The sequence below is a fragment of the Phyllobates terribilis genome, unplaced genomic scaffold, assembly GCF_046119375.1.
Source record: "Phyllobates terribilis strain yellow unplaced genomic scaffold, ASM4611937v1 Scaffold_3__8_contigs__length_932513732, whole genome shotgun sequence".
In the NCBI taxonomy this organism is placed as follows: Eukaryota; Metazoa; Chordata; class Amphibia; order Anura; family Dendrobatidae; genus Phyllobates; species Phyllobates terribilis.
The window spans coordinates 266,453,169-266,475,732 of record NW_027362763.1 but is presented as its reverse complement, the minus strand read 5'-3'; positions in this window follow the sequence as shown (position 1 = coordinate 266,475,732).

Sequence of the window (22,564 nt, the reverse complement as noted above, 5' to 3'; positions counted from 1 at the left end):
TTAGTGTATAGTGCAGGATAAGATATAGTTTAATGCTTAGAATAAAGACAGACAAGGAAGTAGTGCATAAAGTAGTAATAATAGGATAAGACCTAGTTAAAAGTTTGGGACTAGCCCATAGTGGGAGGGGAAACCCCAGTAAAAAGGGACTGCTTCCTGATAGCAGTCAGATAGGGAAGTTCGTTAACCAAGGTTAAGGTCAAGTTGCAGTGGGAAAGAATCTATCATTCGGGGCAGTGTATAGCCTTACTGGAATACCTTGCAGACATTCCTGCAACGTCCAGAGCTCAAGGACAGGTACTACAAAGAGTTCCTTATCCTCTGGTGTACAGAGGAAGTTGGACATGGAACCACAATAAGGAAAGGTAACGGATCCAGGGTGTACTACGGAACTGGACGGGAAATTCCTGGGGCTGACAGAGCCAGTAAAAGTGGGGATAGTCCAGGAAGAATGTATAGTAATTCTGAAAATGTACTAATGTACTGTATTAACGAAACAAGAAATAACAAGTGATGTGTTACAATCCGATGAACTTGAACTGTCCAGTAAACTTTTGTGTGTTGAAACGAACTGCATGTTTCCTAAGTTATGTGCGGCGTCCTTGGAAGATGGAGGCCCTGAGTCAGCAGAGGCCTGCAAGTGAGTATGATACACCCCACACCTAACAGCACTTTAGGACTGGGACACGATTTTTCTGTAAAGTGCCAGAGTGTTATGGAGCAGCAGCTCGTCCATGGATACCACTTTCATGCACTTTACATTTGGCGTAGTCGGCAGGATCGAATCACGCATCAAGAAAGCTTGACAAATGTGGGTAAGGTTCCTGTGGAAATAAAGATGGCGACCGCAGCTAGGCCCAAGATGGCAGATGGTGGTTCACAAGGCAGAGGAAGTTCCTCCCATTGTGGGCATTGGCAGATCAAAACAGTGTGAAAATCCATCAGTCCAGATAAGGGCCCTGTCTGGAGAGGTCGGCCTGTATTGAGCGGTGCCTGCCCCCAATGGGCATGGTGGAAGAAAAAAAAACACGCCTGTTGCAACAAGCCAACCAAGAATGGGTGGAGACTCCCAAGAAACGGGCAGGTGAGCCAGAAGTGGCTCCACCCATGAAGGGCGTGAGCAGCGGAGAAGTATACCCACTGCAGAACGGGCTGGCACCATTGTTGGTGAGTGAGGAGACGCAAAAGCAGGGAGAGATGGAGCCCTTCGGTTTCCCAGTCAAAAGAGATGGCCGGTTCTACAGTCTTGCCCGGTCAAACCAAATGGAAGTGGAGGATGGCGCAACTGAAAGAAAAGGTGCGACTGGATGGACTGAGGAAGACGGAGATCCCAAAGGAAGTTGCGAATCCGGAACCTGACCCCAAGGCAGAGGTGGCCCTGTCAATGTGGCCAAGGCCCTGCGGCAGGGCAGAACGTCTGAAGGCACTCGTAGCGGCCTGGCCAGTGAGTACACCTCCACCCCCTAAAGAGGTACTAGTCCGGTAAATAGCTCCCATTATTTAGCCACAAATGTATGTGAAAGAAGCCCCTGCCTCAAACCCTGCTAAGGTCAAGTGGGTGTAAAGGTTATTGAGGGGAAGAAAAAAATAAGAGAATTGGGTAAGGGCCCAGCTGGAGTGCCCCTGAGGTGCAGAGGTCGGAGACCAGATGACAAGTGGGTGTGAGAGGCTTCGTTCAGGAGGACAGGACCGGTAGTCCAGTTTATGTAAACGCCAGTTCCCAGTGGTACAGGCCCACTCTGCAACAAGGGGACTGTATCCGCTTCATAAAAGAGGACAGGCCACAAGGATGGTATGTGGTGGCAGTGACAGTGGAGGTACGAACTCCCAGATGGCCGCCCAACCACAGCGGGAGATGCCTGCAACCAGGGCTCCAACACCTCTGAGTCCCACACTCCCTAGGCCAGTGGAATGAACTTGCAAAAATAGTGGGTCTCCAGCTCCATGTCTTTCACGGTAGGCACAAAAGCCTCCAGCCTATCAGAGGTGGCAAGTGTTCCGGATGCAGCCATGGTGACTGTAACACAGGTGGATCGTGGACCCACTGTGCCACGATCCGGGCTTACCTAGGAGGGGCGTAGCTAAGCAGCTACCTGGTATTTGCTAGAGCACCTGATGGTGGACTTGAGCTGCAGGTAGCCGCCAGGTACCACTCCTAGACAGTCCTCGGTACTGCAGCAGCTGACCCCAGGGGTCAGGTTAGCAGACACGGACTCTGAGTCACTGTCAGGACAGGATTCAGACACTGTTCAGATAGCACAGATTCTGTGTCACCGGGCAAGATGGACACAGACTGTGCTGTGGGGATGTTTTTCAGCAGCAGGGACAGGGAAAATTGTCCGAATCGAGGCAAAGATGGATGGTGCGAAATGCAGGGATATTCTTAAGCAAAACCTGTTTCAGTCTGTCAGTGATTTGAGACTGGGATGGAGGTTCACCTTCCAACAAGACAATGACTCAAGGCATACTGCTAAAGCAACACTCGAGTGGTTTAAGTGGAAACGTCTAATGTTTTTGTAGCTGCCTATTCAAAGCCCAAACCTTATTCCAATTTAGAATCTGTGGTCAGACTTGAAGATTGCTGTTCACCAGAGGAAACCATCTAATTTCAAGGAGCTGGAGCAGTTTTGCCTTGAGGAATGAGCAAAAATCCCAGTGGCAAGATGTGGAAAACTCAGAGACTTATCCAAAGCGATTTGCAGCTGCAATTGCTGCAAAAGGAGGCTCTACAAAGTACTGACTTTAGGGGCAGTGAATAGTTATGCACACTGAAGTTTTTCAGTTATTTTGTCCTATTTGTTGTTTGCTTCACAATAAAAAGAAAACCAAATGTTCACAGTTATAGGCATGTTCTTTACATGAACTGATGCAAACCCACAAAAAAACGGAAATTCCAGGTTGTGAGGTAGCAAAACCCAGAAAATTCCAAGGGGGGGTGAATATACGGTAATATATTTGGGTAAGATAAATTAAACTAAATTAAAATAATAAATGAAAAAGTTATTATTGTTTATATAAATGTGACCATAAATGTAACTATAGTGAAAATATAAAGTTTTAATAATTATACAGTGGCATGTAAAAGTTTGGGCACCCCTAGTCAAAATTACTGTTTTTGTGAACAGTTAAACTTGAAGATGAAATGATCACTAAAAGGTCTAAAGTTAAAGATGACACATTTCCTTTGTATTTTAGGCAAAAAAATATATATTGTCATTTTCATTTTTCATTTTAAAAATTACACAAAGGAAAATGGGCCTTGGAGATTTGTGTGCTCAGATAACTTTGACCAAGGTTTCAGAACTGAATTAGACTTTTAGGGTTATGGATTGTTAACCATCATTTTAGGAAAGGCCAGGTGATACAAATTTCCCAGCTTTATAAAAACCTAGCCTCCTCTACCTTGTGCCAAATAACAGCAGCCATAGTTACATAGTTACATAGTTACATAGTTTATAAGGCCGAAAAAAGACAAGCGTCCATCCAGTTCAGCCTATTTCTTGTGCACTGCAGCTATTCCGCAGCGTTGATCCAGGGGAAGGCAACAAAAAAACCATGAGGTATAGGCCAATTTACATCACTGAGAAAAAATTCACTTCCCGACACCAATCTGGCAGTAAGATTAAATCCCTGGATTAATTAACTAAGCATAAGATGTAATTTTATTGTTCTCAAGAAAGGCGTCCAGGCCTCTCTTGAACTCTTTAAGTGAGTTGGACATCACCACTTCCTCTCCCAGAGAGTTCCAGAGTCTCACGGCTCTGACCGTAAAGAATCCCCTTCTATGCTGGTGCAGGAACCTCCTTTCCTCCAGACGCATAGTGTGCCTCCTCGTCTTTGTCACCATCCTTGGTATAAACAGGTCATGGGAGAGATCTCTGTACTGCCCCCTGATGTATTTATACATGTTTATGAGGTCTCCCCTAAGCCTTCTCTTTTCCAATGTAAATAGGCCTAATTTTGACAACCTCTCTGGGTATTCTAGTCCCTCCATTCCCTTTATTACCTTAGTCGCCCTCCTTTGTACCCTCTCTAGCTCCAATATGTCTTTCCTGAGCACCGGAGCCCAGAACTGTGCACAATATTCTAAGTGCGGCCTTACCAGCGCTTTATACAGAGGAAGAACAATGTTCTCATCATATGCCCCTATTCCTCTTCTGATGCATGCCATGACTCTATTTGCCTTCGCAGCTGCTGCCTGACACTGGGCACTCCAATTTAATTTGCTGTTAACCAAGACGCCCAGGTCCTTCTCCATGTCAGATTTCCCCAACGGTTTCCCATTTAATATGTATGGGTGACTGCTGTTTTTCTTTCCCATGTGCATGACCTTACATTTATCGGCATTGAACCCCATTTGCCATTTTTTGGCCCAACTCCCCAATTTATCTAAATCCTCCTGTAGCTGTGCCCTGTCCTCATCTGTATTAACTACTTTACAAAGTTTAGTATCATCTGCAAATATTGCTATTTTACTATGCAACCCTAGATCATTAATAAATATATTAAATAATATAGGGCCCAAGACAGACCCTTGAGGCACCCCGCTAGTAACCCTGACACACCCTGAGCTTACTCCATTGATAACCACCCTCTGCTTTCTATCACTCAGCCAGCTATTTACCCACTTGCACACATTATCCCCCAGACCAAGCATTCTCATTTTATATACCAACCTTTTGTGTGGCACGGTATCAAACGCTTTGGAGAAGTCAAGGTATACAACATCCACTGACTCTCCCCGGTCCAGCTGTGAGCTCACCTCCTAGTAGAAGGCGATCAGGTTTGTTTGGCAGGAGCGATCCCTCATGAATCCATGTTGATATGGAGTTAGACAGTTATTATCATTAAGATATTCTACAATAGCATCTCTAAGAAATCCTTCAAACAATTTACCCACAACAGACGTTAAGCTGACTGGTCTATAGTTCCCAGGGTCACTTTTAGACCCCTTTTTGAATATTGGTACCACATTTGCTTGGCGCCAGTCTAGTGGGACAGTCCCTGTCCATAAAGAGTGCTTGAATATAAGATACAGCGGTCTGTCTATCACATTACTTAATTCTTTTAGTACCCGGGGGTGTATGTCATCTGGGCCTGGTGACTTGTCTATTTTGATATTATTTAGACGTTTCTGAACTTCCCCCTGGGTTAGGTGGGTGATATTTAGCAGAGGATTTACTTTATCACTCTGCATTTCCTCCGATAAATTGTTTTCTTTTGTGAAAACAGTGGAGAAGAAGCTATTGAGTAGGTTTGCTTTACCCTCATCGCCCTCTATGATTTTACCCAGGTTATTTTTCAATGGGCCAACGCCATCAGTTTTAATCCTTTTACTGTTTATATAGTTAAAGAACAGTTTGGGATTCGTTTTACTTTCCTTGGCAATTAGTCTCTCTGTCTCCTCTTTTGCTATTCTTATTTGTTTCTTACAGATTTTGTTTTTTTCCCTATAAGATATTAGCGCTTCCTCGCTGCCTTCTTGTTTAAGTTTACCGAAAGCCCTTTTTTTGTTTTTCATTGCCCTCTTGACTTCCTTATTTAGCCACATTGGCTTCCTCCTATTCCTAGCCCTTTTATTCCCATAAGGTATGTACCTTCTACAGTGACTATGTAGGACTGTTTTGAAAATGTCCCATTTTCTATCCGTGCTCCTATTACTAAAGATACTATCCCAGTCTATAAGGTGAAGGGCATCTCTTAGCTGATCAAACTTTGCCCTCCTAAAGTTCAGTGTTTTTGTGACTCCCTTGCTGGGCACCCTACTGAAGCACATGTGGAATTGTATAATGTTGTGGTCACTATTTCCCAGGTGCCCCCCGACCTGCACCTCAGTTATTCTGTCTGGCCTGTTAGTTAATATTAAGTCTAAAAGGGCCGTCCCTCTAGTTGGTTCCTGCACAAGTTGTGACAGATAATTGTCTTTGATAATTGACAGAAACCTGTTTCCTTTCTGAGATCTACAGCTTTCGGTTTCCCAGTCTATATCGGGGTAGTTGAAGCCCCCCATAATAAGCACCTCATTATTTTTTGCTACTTCGTCTATTTGTCTCATTAATAGACTTTCCGTGGCTTCTGCTATATTTGGTGGTTTATAACAGACTCCTATGATAATTTTATTATTGTTTTTTGCCCCATGTATCTCCACCCATAAGGACTCGACCTCCTCATTTCCCTCCCATACATCCTCCCGTATTGTAGGCTTTAGACGCGTCTTTACATATAGACAGACTCCACCCCCTTTCCGACTTCTTCGATCCCTTCTAAACAGACTGTAACCCTGTAAGTTAACTGCCCAGTCATAGCTTTCATCTAACCATGTCTCGGTTATTCCCACTATGTCATAGTTACCTGTAGATATTTCTGCTTCCAGTTCATCCATCTTGTTTGTCAGGCTCCTGGCATTTGCTAGCACGCAGTTTACACGATTTTATTTTGTTCCAATCTTCTCCCTGTGGATTGTATTAGAAATTTTCTTACCTCCCTTCCAAGTATCTTGTCTTGGACCTTCTTTGTCGCACTTCATATCTTTCATTAGTATGTTCTCTGGTTGCATGATCGTGTCCGGCGTTTTTCTTCCCATCCCCTCTTCTTCTAGTTTAACGCCCTCCTGATGAGTGTTGCGAGTCTCCTGGCGAATGTGTGTTTCCCGGGTTTGTTGAGGTGTAGTCCGTCTCTGGCAAGGAGTCCATCATAGAGGTAATTCACACCGTGGTCCAGGAATCCAAATCCTTGTTGTCTGCACCATCGTCTCAGCCAGTTGTTCACCTCAAGGATCCTGTTCCATCTCCTGACGCCATGCCCGTCTACTGGAAGGATAGAAGAAAAAACTACCTGCGCATCCAGTTCTTTTACTTTCTTCCCCAATGCTTCAAAGTCCTTGCAGATTGTCGGTAGGTCCTTCTTTGCCGTGTCATTGGTGCCAACATGTATCAGAAGAAATGGGTGGACATCCTTGGAACTGATGAGCTTCGGTATCCTATCGGTAACATCCTTGATCTTCGCCCCTGGGAGGCAGCATACTTCTCTTGCGGTTATGTCCGGTCTGCAGATAGCTGCTTCTGTTCCTCTCAGTAGTGAGTCTCCCACCACCACCACTCTTCTTCCCTTCTTGGCTGTCCTTTTTCTTGTCGCTTCTGGGTGTTTCTGGGTGCTCTTTCCTTTTTTGCTTGCTGGTAGTTCCTCATCCTTAGGTGTGCCATCTTCGTCCTCCACTAGTCCTTGGAATCTGTTTCTCAGTTGTGTGGTTGGTGGTGTCTCCATGGTCTTCTTGCTTCTTTTGGTCACTTGCCTCCACTTGTCTGCCTCTGGAGGTTCTCTGATGCTTCCTTGACTTTCCGTGACCAGTAGTGACGCTTCTGTTCTGTCCAGGAAGTCTTCATTTTCCTTGATGAGTTTTAATGTCGCAATTCTTTCTTCCAGTCCCCGCACCTTTTCTTCTAAAAGAGCCAGTAGTCTACACTTCTGGCAGGTGAAGTTGGTTTCAGCTTCTGGTCGATCTGTGAACATGTAGCACATGTTGCAGCTCACCATGTAGGTTGTCACATCTGCCATGCTGCTCCTTGTCCCTGCTGACTTGATGTCTGTCTTCTTTCTTGTGATACCCTAGGACAAACAAATTAAACAAATTCGCGCGCCGTCAGGATTGCGGTTTGGCGATGCTTTCCAAGCAGCTGGTCCCGGCTGTACCCAACGATCTTCTAGCTGAAGGAGACTCTTCGCTTTTCCCAGAAGGCACCTGGAATATGCAAATTGTCCTCTTCAAGCTTCAATCCCTGGTTTGGCGATGCTTTCCAAGCAGCTGGTCCCGGCTGTACCCAACGATCTTCTAGCTGAAGGAGACTCTTCGCTTTTCCCAGAAGGCACCTGGAATATGCAAATTGTCCTCTTCAAGCTTCAATCCCTGGGTTCTTCTAAACAGCTGCCTAGGTCTCTGAAAATGAAAATGGTGGTGGGCCCACAAAACAGGAAAAGGCTATAAGAAGATAGCAAAGCGTTTTCAAGTTGCCCTTTCCTCAGTTTGAAATGTAATTAAGAAATGGCAGTTAAGAAGACAATGAAGGTCAAGATAAGGTCTGGAAAACCAAGCAAAATTTCAATGAGAGATGCTCGTAGGACTGCTAGAGAGGCAAATCAGAACCCCCGCTTGACTGCAAAAGACCTTCAGAAAGATTTAGCAGAATCTGAAGTTGTGTTACATTGTTCTACTGTTCAGAGACACCTGTACAAATATGGCCTTCATGGAAGAGCCATAAGACGAAAACCTCTCCTGCATCCTCAGCATAGAATTCAGCATCAGAAGTATGCAAGAGAACATCTAAACAAGCCTGATGCATTTTGGAAACAAGCCCTGTGGACCAATGAGGTTAAAATAGAACATTTTGACCACAGCGATCAAAGGTAAGTGTGGAGAAAAAAGGGCATATAATTTCAGGAAAAGAACATCTCGCCAACCATTAAGCTTGGGGTGGATCAATCATGCTTTGGGGTTGTGTTGCAGCCAATGGCAAGTGGAATATTTCACGGGTAGAGGGAAGAATGGATTCAATGAAATTTAAACAAATTCTTGATGTGAACATAACACCATATGTAAAAAAGCTGAAGTTGAAAAGAGGATGACTTCTACAAATGGATAATGATTCTAAACACACATCAAAATCCACAATAGACTACTTCAAAAGGCACAAGCTGAAGGTTTTACACAGTCTTCACAGTCACCTGATCTGAACATCATTGAAAATCTGTGGCTGGACCTCAAAATAGCAGTGCATGCAAGATGACCCAGGAATCTCACAGAACTGGAAGAATTTTTCAAGGAAGAATATATGAATATCCCTCAAACAAGAATTGAAAGACTCTTGGCTGGCTACAAAAAGCGTTTACAAGCTGTGATACTTTCACAGGTACTAGGTACTAACCATGCAAGATGCCCAAAAACTTGCTTAACTGTTCACAATAACAGTAATTTTGACCAGGGGAGCCCAAACTTTTACATGCCACTGTACATAAGTAATATGTGGCAAAATATGAATATGTCTGCAAACCAAAATAAAAATGAAATAACATATACAAATAAAATGAATAAAGATAAAAAATAAAAATGTAAATGAAATTAAGCCACAACAGACAAAAAATACATGAAAATGGCCCCATGTCCCAAATAATATAAACTACTTCCTCCCTTTCCTATAAAGCCACAGTCTCAATCCCCTACTTTTAGAACCAATTTAGGTTTAGTTATCAAAAATAACACTAGCATTAATTGTAAAAGCTAGTTAAAAGAAACTCCTCATTAATTCCAGGTAGAGAAACCCATATAAGATTGAAAATCCACCCTGATTCCAATCGTAAAAGAGAGGGTGTGGTGTTCCCATCCCTAATGTTGGTACAGACCGAATTAAGTTCTGTGATCATTGTACCACTTACTTTGCAATGATGGTAACTTAAATAATGATTCTCTACAAAAGGATAGAGGTTTTCCAAGTTTCTCATGTAGATCAGCCAGGGCAATGTTTGAAAAATGCTGTTGGATCCTTTTGCACAGTTCTTTTGTCGTTTGACCTACATATAATTTTTTTACATGGACAGGTAATTAATTATACCACATTTTTGTTGCCACAATTAATGTACTTTTTCAGCAGAAAAGTTTTTTGATCCACACGATTGTAAAAAAGACATAAGTTGAAGGCATGAATTGGCAGATGGAACAATTGCCACAAGCATGGGAACTAGTGATGAAAGAGTATGTTCTGCTAACCCTTTTGGCGAACATGCTCGGGTGCTCGACGAGTATCTTCAGCGTGCTCGGGTGTTATGTTTTAGTCACTCCGTGTGCATGATTTGCGACTGTTTGACAGCTTTAATACATGTGAGGAATGCCTAAGAAGATACTCCGAAAACACCCGAGCATGCTCGTAAATCTCGAGTAACAAGCATGCTCGCTCATCACTAATGGGAACCTTTCAGGGAAAACCCCTGTTCAATTTAGTTGTAGGATGTACAAAATAAATATTGCAAAGAACATCCTTGAGATTTCAGGCTCTCCTAGCTACAAGAGAAGGTCTTGAGGGAATGATATTTGCTAGTTTTTGTTCAGTTTGTACGATATTCCAATTTTTATTTAAGAGGTTAAATCAATCCACCGATTATTATAAGTGGTGACAACACGAGCCATAGGCTCAACTGGTCTAATGTTAGGTCTTAGTAGGTCAGATATTCCTTGGCTTTAAATCACCCGATGAGTTCCAGAGCGTGACCAGAAAATTCAGAGCTTTCACTACAATTCCTTTTGGCCCTTAAGAATTGTCTGATGGGTATTCCATTTTTAAGATGTGGTGGATGATAACTGGAAAAATTGGAGGAGACTGTTAGTCGAGGTTTCCTTGCGAAACAGAGTGGTGGTAAGATTCTGATTTTTCAATGAAACTGTCCAAAAAAATCCAGTGAGGTAGTGGATAGATGAGATGTCAAACATATATTCAAGGAATTGGAGTTGAGAATTGATAAGAATTCATGGCATTCCTCAATCGTGCCTAGCAAAAGAATGCCATCTATATATCGAAACTATTTATAGCCGAAACACTTGTACAAGTCAGAGTTGTAGACGTGCATCCCCTCTCACCAACCCAAGAAAAGGTTGGCATAGGAGGGGGCAAAGCGTGCACCCATAGCAGTACCAGAAATTTGTTTATAAAATATGCGGTCAAACACTAAGTAATTCTATTTGAGAACAAAAGACAATAAGTCAAGTAAAAAAAGATTGTGGGATGGATCAGTGATAGGCGGTTGCTGTAGAAAATTTGTGACAGCCTCTATTGGTTGATGCCTGTATATAGAGACTCCACATCAAGAGATACCACAATGGTATTAGGGGAATATTAGTGTCCTCAAGGAGTTCCATAAGATGCATGGTGTCACGTAAATAGGAGCCCAGTTTAGTCACCAACAGTTGTAAATAGAAGTCCAGATATTCGCAATTCGCTCATTTAGGACACCAATACCCACCACAATAGGTATTCCAGGGGGATTGGACAATGATTTATGGACCTTTGGGAGCAAATAGAATGTGATAACAGTGGGTTTGTGGGTGGTGAGAAAATCATTCTCACTTTTGTTGATAGTTCCTTGTCTATATACAGAGTCTGATTTTTTCTTAAAGACCATCGTAGAATGTGTTGGCAAAGGAGTATAAAGTTCCTTATCATCAAGTTGACTCCTAGCCTCACATGAACGTTGTTGAACTGGATAGAGGACTATTTTACCCCCTTTGTTAAGAGAGGAGAGAACAAGGCGCAATGGGTGACTCAGTATTGCAATTTGTAGAGGGGTGTGGGGATGGCTACTAACCTTATGAAGTTGTGCACCTCTGCACAACCCCAGTGTAAAGCTCCACAAGCTCCGCTCTGTTGGTGGCTGTCATCTATTTCCAGCGGCGTTCACAGATCCTGATCTCTTGGTGGTATATCACGTGGTCAGGTTAGTAGCATGTAATGCCGAGATAGACGCCCAGCTTCACCAACACCCCCGGCAGCGTTCCGGAGGGGTTAAGGCAGCGCAGCTTGGAAAACCAGGGTAGTAATTTTAATTGAATTGCTCCCACAGGTGAAAAAACAATAGATTAAAGGCAGCTCTACCGCACCCCAACAGGGGGAAAAGGACAATCAGTGAATATGAATAGCGGTACCAGAGCGCCAATAATAATAAGGTTATTGGCGCTCTGGTACCGCTATTCATATTCACTGATTATTTTACCCCCTTTATCTGTCTCCTTGATCATGAAGGACTTGTTCTCATTCAAGGAGGTAATTGCTTTTCTCTGTTCCTTAGTCAAGTTGTTGCATCGAAATTTGTTGGAAGTAAGGTTATGAATATCAAGAACCATGACATCAAATATGACCTCTTATCCCATTCAAAATTTTAAAAACCAATGAATCAGGTGTGAATGTGGGCAGAAGGGCACTTACTTCCATATCTAGTGGTCTTTGTTCATTAAATTTCACAAGACATTTTTAGATTCAAACTACCACACTTTCATAAAAACTGATCCTGCTTTCTGTCTGCTTGTCCTCAAGTCTTAGGCTGTGTGCCCACGATGCGTTTTTGGTGCGTATTTTGGTGCGTATTTGCAGCGCATAAACGCTCCAGAAACGCATAGCATACCTTATCCCATGACTTCCTATGCCATTCTGCAAGTTCTGTGCACATGGTTCGTATTTTTTCTGCGCAGATTTTACTCGCAGAAAAAATACGGACATGACCAATTCTTGTGTGTTTCTGCATGCGTATTTGCCTATACAATGCATTGGAAAAACGCATGGCAAATACGCATGCAAATACGCATGCGTTTTTTTGCCAAGGAGATGCAGAAATGCTCAGGAAAATTTCTGCTTCATTTCTGCATCTTGGGCACTAAGCCTTACTGATTTCTTAAACATTAAAAAATTGTCATACAATTGTCAATACAAGTTGCTAGGAAAAAGCTGCAAAAATAATTAAAAAAAAAAACCTTAAAAAAAAAACATTTTAAACATTTTCCTAACTAAACATAATCGGATCAGTTTTGCATTTTGCAGTATTTCATACTAGGGTAAATGTATGAATGTCGCAATCACAGATCATCCGATTAAAACTCCATGATCTCTTGGACTATCTACCATGTGGTGTTTTCACTCTAAAAAAAAAAAAAACAACAAAACTATTCTTCATAAAAATGTCTTCACAAACTTTTCAACTTCAAAGTCAACGTGAGATAGACAAAAACACCAATTTGGTTACTTTTTGGATCTCATGACATTCTTACAAGAAAAATATTGCTGTCATCACCCAGCATGACCCAGTGCTTCTTGTATTCATATTCCTATACCTGTACAGTGCTGCTCACCATTAATGGCACCCCTTCATTTTTTTAATAGACTGTACAATATCTTCAGAAATAAATGGCAATGTATCAAAGTTATATCCTCAGGATTTTTTAATTAGTGGTCCAAAGTAGTACAACAATAAAACATTGGTTTTTCAACTTCCATGTTGCAATTTCAAAGACGAAACAGAATAAACAGCATGTGTAGCAATAAAGGCACCCTAATTAATACTTGGTTGCACACTCTTTGGCAGTGATGACAGCCTCTAAACGTTTCTTGTAGCCATCTATAAGCTTCTTGCACTTCTCAGCTAGAATTTTCTCCCACTCTTCCTTTGCAGTTTGTTCAAGCTGTTGAATGTTTGCAGGGTTCTTTTTACCAATGGCAGATTTCAGCACACCCTAAATATTTTCAATGGGATGGAGGTCAGGACTCATTACTGGCCATTTTAAAACAGTCCATTTTTTATTTTTACATACACATGGTCATTAATGAGAATGCAAGACAAATCCCTAATCCAGAAGCAATGACGGGGGTAATGTAATATGACCACAAGATGGCGCTAAAGTAAAGACCACGCTTACAGGTAAGCCCTTATTGCAATAATTTAGGTGGTCATTTTTCATTATAGTGGTCAGCATACTTGGCCCATTTACCCTGATTCTATACTGTGATAGGAGTATTATGTGAACAATGTTCTTTACTTTAGTGCCATCTTGTGGCTATATTACATTACTGCCTGTCATGGACTCTGGATGGCAGTGTCTGCATTTTCATTTACAAACGAATGTTTTCAGTATAAACTGAAATTTGTTTATAGACTTAGCTTTTCCATTAATTACTAAACTAATATTTAGCTGTATAACCTTTATTTCTGATGACTCCATACCACACAGATGTAAAGCAGTTAACTAACATCTGACACCTGCAATCAGATATTCCAGCCCAAGCTGACTGCACTACATTCCACAGTTCTTTTGCATTCTTAGGTTTTGTATAAACAACCGTCATTTTTGATGTCACTCCAAAAAATTCTCAATCGGACTGAAGTCTGGGGATTGGGCTGGCCACTTCATAACATTAATCATCGTGGTCTGGAACCAGGATGTTGCCTGCTTGCTGGTATGTTTGGGTCGTTATCCTATTGAAACAAGCATATGATCTCTTCCAGTATTTTGATATATTCAAACATGGTGCCTGGTATGCGATAAATGGGCCCAACTCCATACTATGGCAAACATTCCCAAAAATTTACAGTCTTTGACGTGTACTGTGGCTTGAATTCAGTGTTTATGGGTCGTCTCACAAACTGTCTGCAGCCTTTAGACCCAATAAGAACAATCTTGCTCTCATCTGTCCATAGAATGTTGCGCCACTTCTCTTTAGGCCAAAAATTGTGTTCTCTGGCAAACCCTTTTCAATACGTTTTATTCAGCAATGGTACTTTAAGAGAGTTTCTTCAAAACAGTTTGGCTTCACGTAGGTGTCTTCCAGTGGTTGCAGGACTCACAGGTGTTTGCCACTTGAAAGCACTGGAAATCTTTTTAATTGAGCAGCCAATTATTTTCTGCACTTTTTTATAGGTTTTCCCCTCTTCAATCGAATTCTTGATCTAAGTTCTTTGTCCTTCAGTACAATGTCTGGAACTAACCATTTTACTCACTGAGGAAGGGGTAATGTTACGGATCCGGGTGGTGGAACCTCTGTGCTGTGATACAAGGAGGGACCAGAGGGGCGTAACTAAGTGCCTACCCGGACCAACCCTGACCACAAGGCGGCTTAGTCAACTCCGTGAACCAAGGAGGGACTGGGAAGGTGAACCAGGTGCCACTCTGGGACTGACTTTGTGTGAGAGCAGGCGACCCCCCACAGGACTGATGGCCGAAGCCGACAGGCACAGCAGATGAGCACGGCTGGTAAACAGGCAGGTGATGCGGGTAGGTTGGCACGGCCGATAGACAGGCAGACGGGCACTGGAACCTGAGCGCTGAGGAGAGCGTTGGCACACAAACAACAACCTTGCACAGGCACCTCCATTTTGGAGGAGGTGTCTTATATAGGAGCAGTCCTCCGACCATTGGCCGGGGACTCTTTAGGACAGCGCGCGCGGCCCCTTTAAGAGGGAGGGAGCGCACGTGCCTTAAGTACAGTGCCTGGGGAACAGTGCGTGGTGCGCGCCAGAGGACGCCGAACCGGGACCGCGGAGGTGAGGGGATCGGCGTCTCTGCCCGGCAGGAGGCAGAGGCGCCGACGCCACGGTACCGCCCCCCCCTTACGCTCCCTCTTCTTTAGGCCCGAAATAAATTTTTCTAGAAGACCAGGAGCATGAATGTTCTCTCTGGGCTCCCAAGACCTCTCCTCAGGAACAAACCCCTTCCAATCCACAAGAAAGAAAGTCTTTCCTCTTACCCTCTTGATGGCCAAAATATTCTCTACCTCAAAGATATCCTCAGCGGAGACTGGAGCTGGAGTGGTACCTGGATCGTCAGAGAAAGGATTAAGGACAACAGGCTTGAGGAGAGACACATGAAAGGAATTGGGAATCCGTAAGGAGGCAGGGAGTTTCAGCTTGTACGCCACTGGATTTATTTGGTTCAGAATCTCGAAAGGACCGATGAACCGTGGGCCCAACTTGTATGATGGTATTTTGAGACGGACATATTTGGAGGAAAGCCAGACATTGTGTCCCGGACGAAATAGAGGCGGATCCAGACGTCTCTTATCAGCATGCTTCTTCATCCGCTCGGAGGACTGAAGAAGTGCAGATCTAGTGTCTTCCCAAATCACCGAAAAGTCACTGACGAGAGACTCTGCGGCAGGATTGTCCACTGAAGAAGAGACGGGAAACTGAATTCGGGGGTGTCGACCGTAAACCACAAAAAACGGAGACTTAGCAGAGGACTCACTCACATGGTTGTTATAAGAAAACTCGGCCCAAGGCAGAAGTTCTACCCAATCGCTATGGTGAGCATTGACAAAGTGCCGAAGAAAAATGGTAAGGACCTGATTAATACGTTCCACTTGACCATTGGACTGAGGATGATAGGCCGAAGAAAAGTCCAAAGAGACATCCAGCAGCTTGCACGTGGCTCTCCAGAAGCAAGAAGTGAACTGAACTCCTCTGTCCGAGACAATGTGGAGGGGTAAGCCGTGGAGACGAAAGATGTGACAGATGAAGTCCTTAGCCAGCACAGGTGCGGTCAGAAGACCAGGCAAAGGAATGAAGTGAGCCATCTTGGGGAAGCGGTCAGCGACCACCCACATGACGGTAGAACCGGCAGATACCGGAAGATCAGTGATGAAGTCCATAGCAATGTGTTGCCAAGGAGCAGAAGGCACGGGGAGAGGAAGAAGACGACCAGCTGGGAGGTGCCTAGGTATCTTGTTAAGGGCACAGGAGGAACAAGCCGCGACAAAATCCGCAACATCCTTGCACATGGTGGGCCACCAATAATGTCGGGCAATGAGCAGAAGCGTCTTCCTGTGGCCAGCATGACCAGCCAGTGTGGACAAATGACCCCAGAGTAAGACACTCTTCCGATCCTGAGCCGCTACAAAAAGTCTTACCAGGAGGTAGATGAGACAGGTCAAAGGGAGCAACAGTCATTATTCTGGAGGGGTCAATGATGTGTAGAGGCTCCTCCTCTTGGTCGGTAGACAGAAAAGAGCGGGATAAAGCGTCAGCTTTAATATTCTTGTCTGCCGGACGTAATGCAGTGTGAAGCTGAAACGAGTAGACAACAAAGACCATCTGGCCTGATGCGGATTTAGTCTTTGGGCGGTCTGCAAGGAGGCGAGGTTTTTATGGTCAGTGTAGATGACCGAGTGCAGAGCCCCCTCAAGCAAGTAGCACCACTCCTCCAGCGCTAGTTTGATGGCCAGCAGTTCTCGATCTCCTATGGAGTAATTGCGCTCGGATGAAGGAAAGAGTTTGGAGAAGAAGCCACTGGTCACCATTCGCCCAGACGAGGATTTCTGGGTGAGCACTGCTCCGGCCCCGGAGGAAGAGGCATCAACCTCCAGGAAGAACTCTTTATTGCTATCTGGACGAAGTAGCACTGGAGCAGAGGAGAAGGCTTGCTTAAGAGAGACAAAGGCACTTTCCGCCTCGGAAGTCCATTCCCTGGGATTTGCTTCTTTACGGGTGAGAGCAGAGATGGGAGCAGTCCGGGAGGAGAAATGAGGAATGAAGAGGCAGTAATAGTTAGCAAGTCCCAGAAACCGCTGAATAGCCTTCAACCCCTCAGGTCGGGGCCACTTTAAGATGGCAGACACCTTCTCGGGATCCATCCGGAGTCCGGTCTCCGAGATGATATACCCCAAAAATGGTAGGGAGGTCTGCTCAAAGAGGCATTTCTCATACTTAGCATACAGGTGATTCTTCCAGAGCCTCAGCAGTACCTGACGATCATCCCTCCGGTGAGAGGGCAGATCAGGGGAGAACACCAAGATATCGTTCAGGTACACCACCACGCAGGAATACATGAGATCTCAGAATATGTCGTTCACTAACTCCTGGAAGATGGCTGGAGCATTACAAAGACGGAAGGGCATCACGCGGTACTCGTAATGACCATCCCGAGTGTTGAATGCTGTCTTCCACTAGTCTCCCTGGCAAATCCGGACCAGATTGTACGCCCCACGAAGATCAAGCTTAGTGAAGATCTTTGCACCTTTTAGGTGGTCAAACAGCTCCGAGATGAGAGGCAGGGGGTACTTATTTTTGATGGTAATCTGGTTTAGGCCCCTATAGTCGATACATGGACTTAGAGAGACATCTTTCTTTTTGACGAAGAAGAATCCTGCTCCAGCCGGAGAGGTGGATTTCTGGATAAATCCCCTAACAAGATTCTCTTCTATGTACTCAGACATAGCACGGGTCTCGGCCAGCGACAAGGGGTAGATTTGCTCGCGAGGAGGTGAAGTACCAGGTATTAGGTCGATAAGGCAATCATACGGCCTATGAGGTGGTAGCGTCTCTGCCTCCTTTTTATCAAAGACGTCCGCATATGACCAGTAGTGTGCCGGCAGGCCAGGTAGGTTAGCTGGAGTAGACAAAGGTCAAGCAGGACGAACCGGAACCAGACAGGACTTATGACATTCCTGACCCCAACGGAGCACCTCACCTGAGCTCCAATTCAGGATGGGCTCATGTCTCTGTAACCAAGGCAGGCCAAGCAAGAGGGGTTGAGAGAGACCGGACAGCACGTAAAAGGAGATCCTCTCCGAATGTAGCATTCCCACCTGAAGAGTTACAGGCTCAGTGAAAAACAAGATGGTCTCAGAGAGAAGCTTTCCATCCACAGAGGAAACTGCTAAAGGATCAGCCTGACGTATGGTAGGAATCTGATATCGCTCCACAACGGCCTGTTGAATGAGGTTCCCAGCGGCTCTGGAATCCAGAATCTCGAAGAAGCGGGTCTCATCACTGGTAACTGAAACGGAGAGTCATGAGCAGAGAGGAAGAACTTTTGCCTAGGACGACCTCTCAGAGCAGTCCTAGACACTGGAGTTTCCCGGTCTCACTGGACAGGAGCGGATTAGATGCTCTATACTGCCACAGTAGAAGCAACTCCCCTCGGCGCAGCGGATCTCCTGACGAGACTTGACCATGTTAACTTGGTCTATTTGCATAGACTCTGGAGAAGACACCGGAGGGGATGCTGGTTGAGAGACTGGCCTTTGGAAGGTTGGTGCGAGGCACAGGGGCCTTCTCTCATGGGTCGCCTCCTTAGAACGCTCCTGAAAACGGATGTCGATCCGTGTAGCTACTGACACCAGGTCGTCCAGAGAGGGAGGTATGTCACGACCGGCTAGCTCAACCTTGATCCATCCGGAAAGGCCCTCCCAAAAGGTGGACACCAGAGCTTCATTGTTCCAAGTTCAGATGCGAGGGTGCGGAAACGCATGGCATACTGTTCCACAGAGAGACTCCCTTGGCGGAGTCAGAGAAGTGAGGAGGCAGTCGAAGATTTTCGTCTGGGCTCATTGAACACCTTCCGGAAAGCTGCAAGGAAGGCCTGGAGGTCGGACACTAGAGGATCCGCTCTCCCACAGAGGGTTAAGCCACGCCAACGCCTCTCCGGTGAGATGAATGCCACCTTTGCCCGGTCGGAGGCGATCAGGTGTGCCAGGAGCTCAAAGTGCAGCGTGCACTGATTAATGAAGCCCCGACATAGGGCAGGGTCACCACTGAAACGTAGAGGAGAAAGCCGGAGGCCACAGCTCAACTGGGTTGAGGTGCTGCCGGAGCAGGTGCCGCTTGGTTATCCTGTTGGGATCTCTGGCGAGAGACCTCTTGGTACAGGTCTGAGAGCGAAGGAGCCTGGGAGCCTCCGGATTCCATGGCCTGTGCAAACTGTTACGGATCCGGGTGGTGGAACCTCTGTGCTGTGATACAAGGATGGACCAGAGGGGCGTAACTAAGTACCTACCTGGACCGACCCTGGCCACACAGTGGCTTTGTTGACTCCGTGAACCAAGGAGGGACCGGGAAGGTGAACCAGGTTCCACTCTGGGACCGACCTTGTGTGAGAGCAGGCAACTCCCACGGGACTGATGGCCGAAGCCGACAGGCACAGCAGCTGAGCATGGCTGGTAGACAGGCAGGTGATGGGGGTAGACAAGCAGACAGTCACGGCCGATAGACAGGCAGCCGGGCACTGGAACCTGAGCACTGAGGAGAGTGTTAGCACACAAACAACCTTGCACAGGCACCTCCATTTTGGAGGAGGTGCCTTATATAGGAGCAGTCCTCCGGCTATTGGCCGGGGACTCTTTAGGACGGCGTGCGCGGCCCCTTTAAGAGGGAGGAAGCACGCGCACACCCTAAGTACCGTGCCCAGGGAACTGCGCGTGGTGCGCGCACCCCAGGCATATGCAGCAGGGGAGCCGAAGGACGCTGGACCGGGACGGTGAGGGGATCGGCGTCTCTGACAGGCAGGAGGCAGAGACGCCGACGCTACAGGTAAAAGAAGCAGGTACATTAGCTGATCAACTTCTTTACGTAAGGGCTATAATTGATACGTTTCTTCACAGAATGAATGACCTCACTAACTCTGCAGTGCTATTAGAACACCCCCCTTTCATTAAAGGAGTCATTTACACTCAATTAACAACATGGATGTCATAACTGTTAATTCTGGTGACTGCCCATTACTCTAGATCCTATAGAAGAAGGAAATACCACAGGTTTCAAAGAAGTATATAACAAAATACCTCAAACCATACAAAGTAGACCAACAAAGAGGTATAAAGAACTACAATATAGACATTTATTAATACATAATTTTTATTGAATACATGAAAAAATAAAAACAGACAAGACTAAAATTAAAAATAAATCTAAAACATAATTAAAATAAGACTCAAGAGGGGGAAGGGGGATGCTCACAAAAAATATATATAGTCAAATGGGTCTATCACATAGTAATTAAATCTAGGTAGATTATTCATCGTCACCATTTCAAGTGCCATTTTAATATATTCTTTGCACTGGCACTTTATATTTTGTACATTTTTTGTATATATTGACACTATACCGCCATATCTAGATGAGTATGTTTGTTGAAATGGTGACGATGAATAATCTACCTAGTAATTAAATCTATGTGATAGACCCATTTGACTATATATATTTTTTGTGAGCATCCCCCTTCCCCCTCTTGAGTCTTATTTTAGGTTTTAGATTTATTTTTAATTTTAGTCTTGTTGTCTGTTTTTATTTCTTTATGTATTCAATAAAAATTATGTATTAATAAATGTCTATATTGTAGTTCTTTATACCTCTTTGTTGACTGCCCATTACTCGCCTACAGCTAGTCATGAATTTTTCCCAATGTTGTATCTTTTCTGCCAAAAACAGTAATTAAACACATTAGTGTTTTTTTAGACTGCCATTCATCTGCACGTAACTGTATATACTCAGAACAAGCTAACAGACCATTAAGGGATAGTAGCTGCCCACAAGAATGGTCAAGGATAATCACACCCCCTCCCAAGCAATCAGGAAGTAAGGAGAGACTGCATAGCTCTTAGCTGCACAAGAGACAACTTGAGGATTGAAAGCTCGTTGCTTTGGAAACCAACCACCTACAAGTTAGAAAGTGGTCGATCTCCTAAGCAACGAGCTGTAAACAGTTGATATCTGAAGAATGGCTGCAAATTTTAATAAGCAGTAAATTACAAAGTGTTTTACAAGCACTAGCCAACAATATCAATCTATGAAGATCGAAATAAACCCTTAAAAGGGAAGGTGCCGCTATTTTTATTTTTGTATTAATCAGTTATTTTTAATATAAAATTAAATGAACTACTTTAATGTTTTATTTATTAACTTTGACTTGAGCCACTGGGAGCAGCCATTTTCATGTGGGGGTAAGTGTCTGAGCACGACACACCTAAAACACGCCAACTCCCAGGCATAAGAGCCTACGGTCACCGTCCGACCGCATCTCTTGTATTGAAGCTGCTCCTCCTGCCACTAGCTGTGACCCTGGGCTGTCCAAGTCACAGTTGTGGGAGGAGATCATGGCCATTTTGTTGTAGCCTGCAGCATATGCTGTGGGCTGCACTTTCCCCGTCATCGCACACAGTGTGCGATGACAGGAGCTGCCAGGGAACGGAAGTCCGGGGTGAGGAGAGTATCTAATACTGATCACAGGCTCTCCCTGCTGCTGTACAGTACAGGCCGCGATCAGCGCTGACCTGTTCAGAGCACAGCAAGGAAGTCAACACGCTGCTGTGCTCTGAACACACAGAATAGGACGCAGCACTCTGTGGGATAAAAGGGAAGGCAAGTACAAGAGTTTGTTTTCTATGCATTGAATATATGAGTGACATATACCAAGATGGGGCCCAGGATGAAGGACATGCCAGGATGGGCGCTATATAGCTATATATCTATATATACACACACACACAAGGATGGGCGAACATATAGCAGGATAGGGGGACATATACCAGGATGCACTATATGGGGCCATTATACTGTCAGTCACATTATGCGTTGTCACAATATGGGGGCAATTATACTGTAGGGCACTATAAGGGACTTGTACACAGAGGGCACAACGACTGATGAGCGGTGTAGTTCCTAACATCACAGCCGCCAGGTTTCGTGCAGCGCAGCAAGACCCAGAATGGCTGTTGCTACAGCCTATAGAGCTTCATTCTCTGAAGGACGCTCCATAGCCTTTAGACGTCGGATTCGGGGATCATCTTGGGAACGCCATGGACTATGTCAGACCTGCATGGGAACTTTGTTTTCTAAAAAATTGGTGAATAAGGGACAGTGTCTCGTCTTCCTCTCATTTTATTTTTTCAGGTTTCCATTTATTGACTATGTTGGACATGCGTAGGTGTGTTGTTGTTTTTTTTCCCTCTTTCTTCAAAAATAAATTGGCGAACCAGGGAAAGTGTAAGGAATGTTTTTTCCAAATCAAAATGAATTTTTCTGTTTTTTTTTTTTTTTGTTTTTTTTTATTGTGTAATGGGGGTGTCTAATAGACACCTTTCCATTACTAACCCCCCCAGGGCTTGATGGCAGCTGTGATTTTTGACAATTCACAGCTGTCATCAACCCCAATTACCATTACCTCAATTGCCACCGTACCAGGGCAATCGGGAAGAGGACAAAGCACTAGAATTGGCGCATCTAATGTGATGCACCAATTCTGGGTCAGCTGCGGGCTTGTATTTTTAGG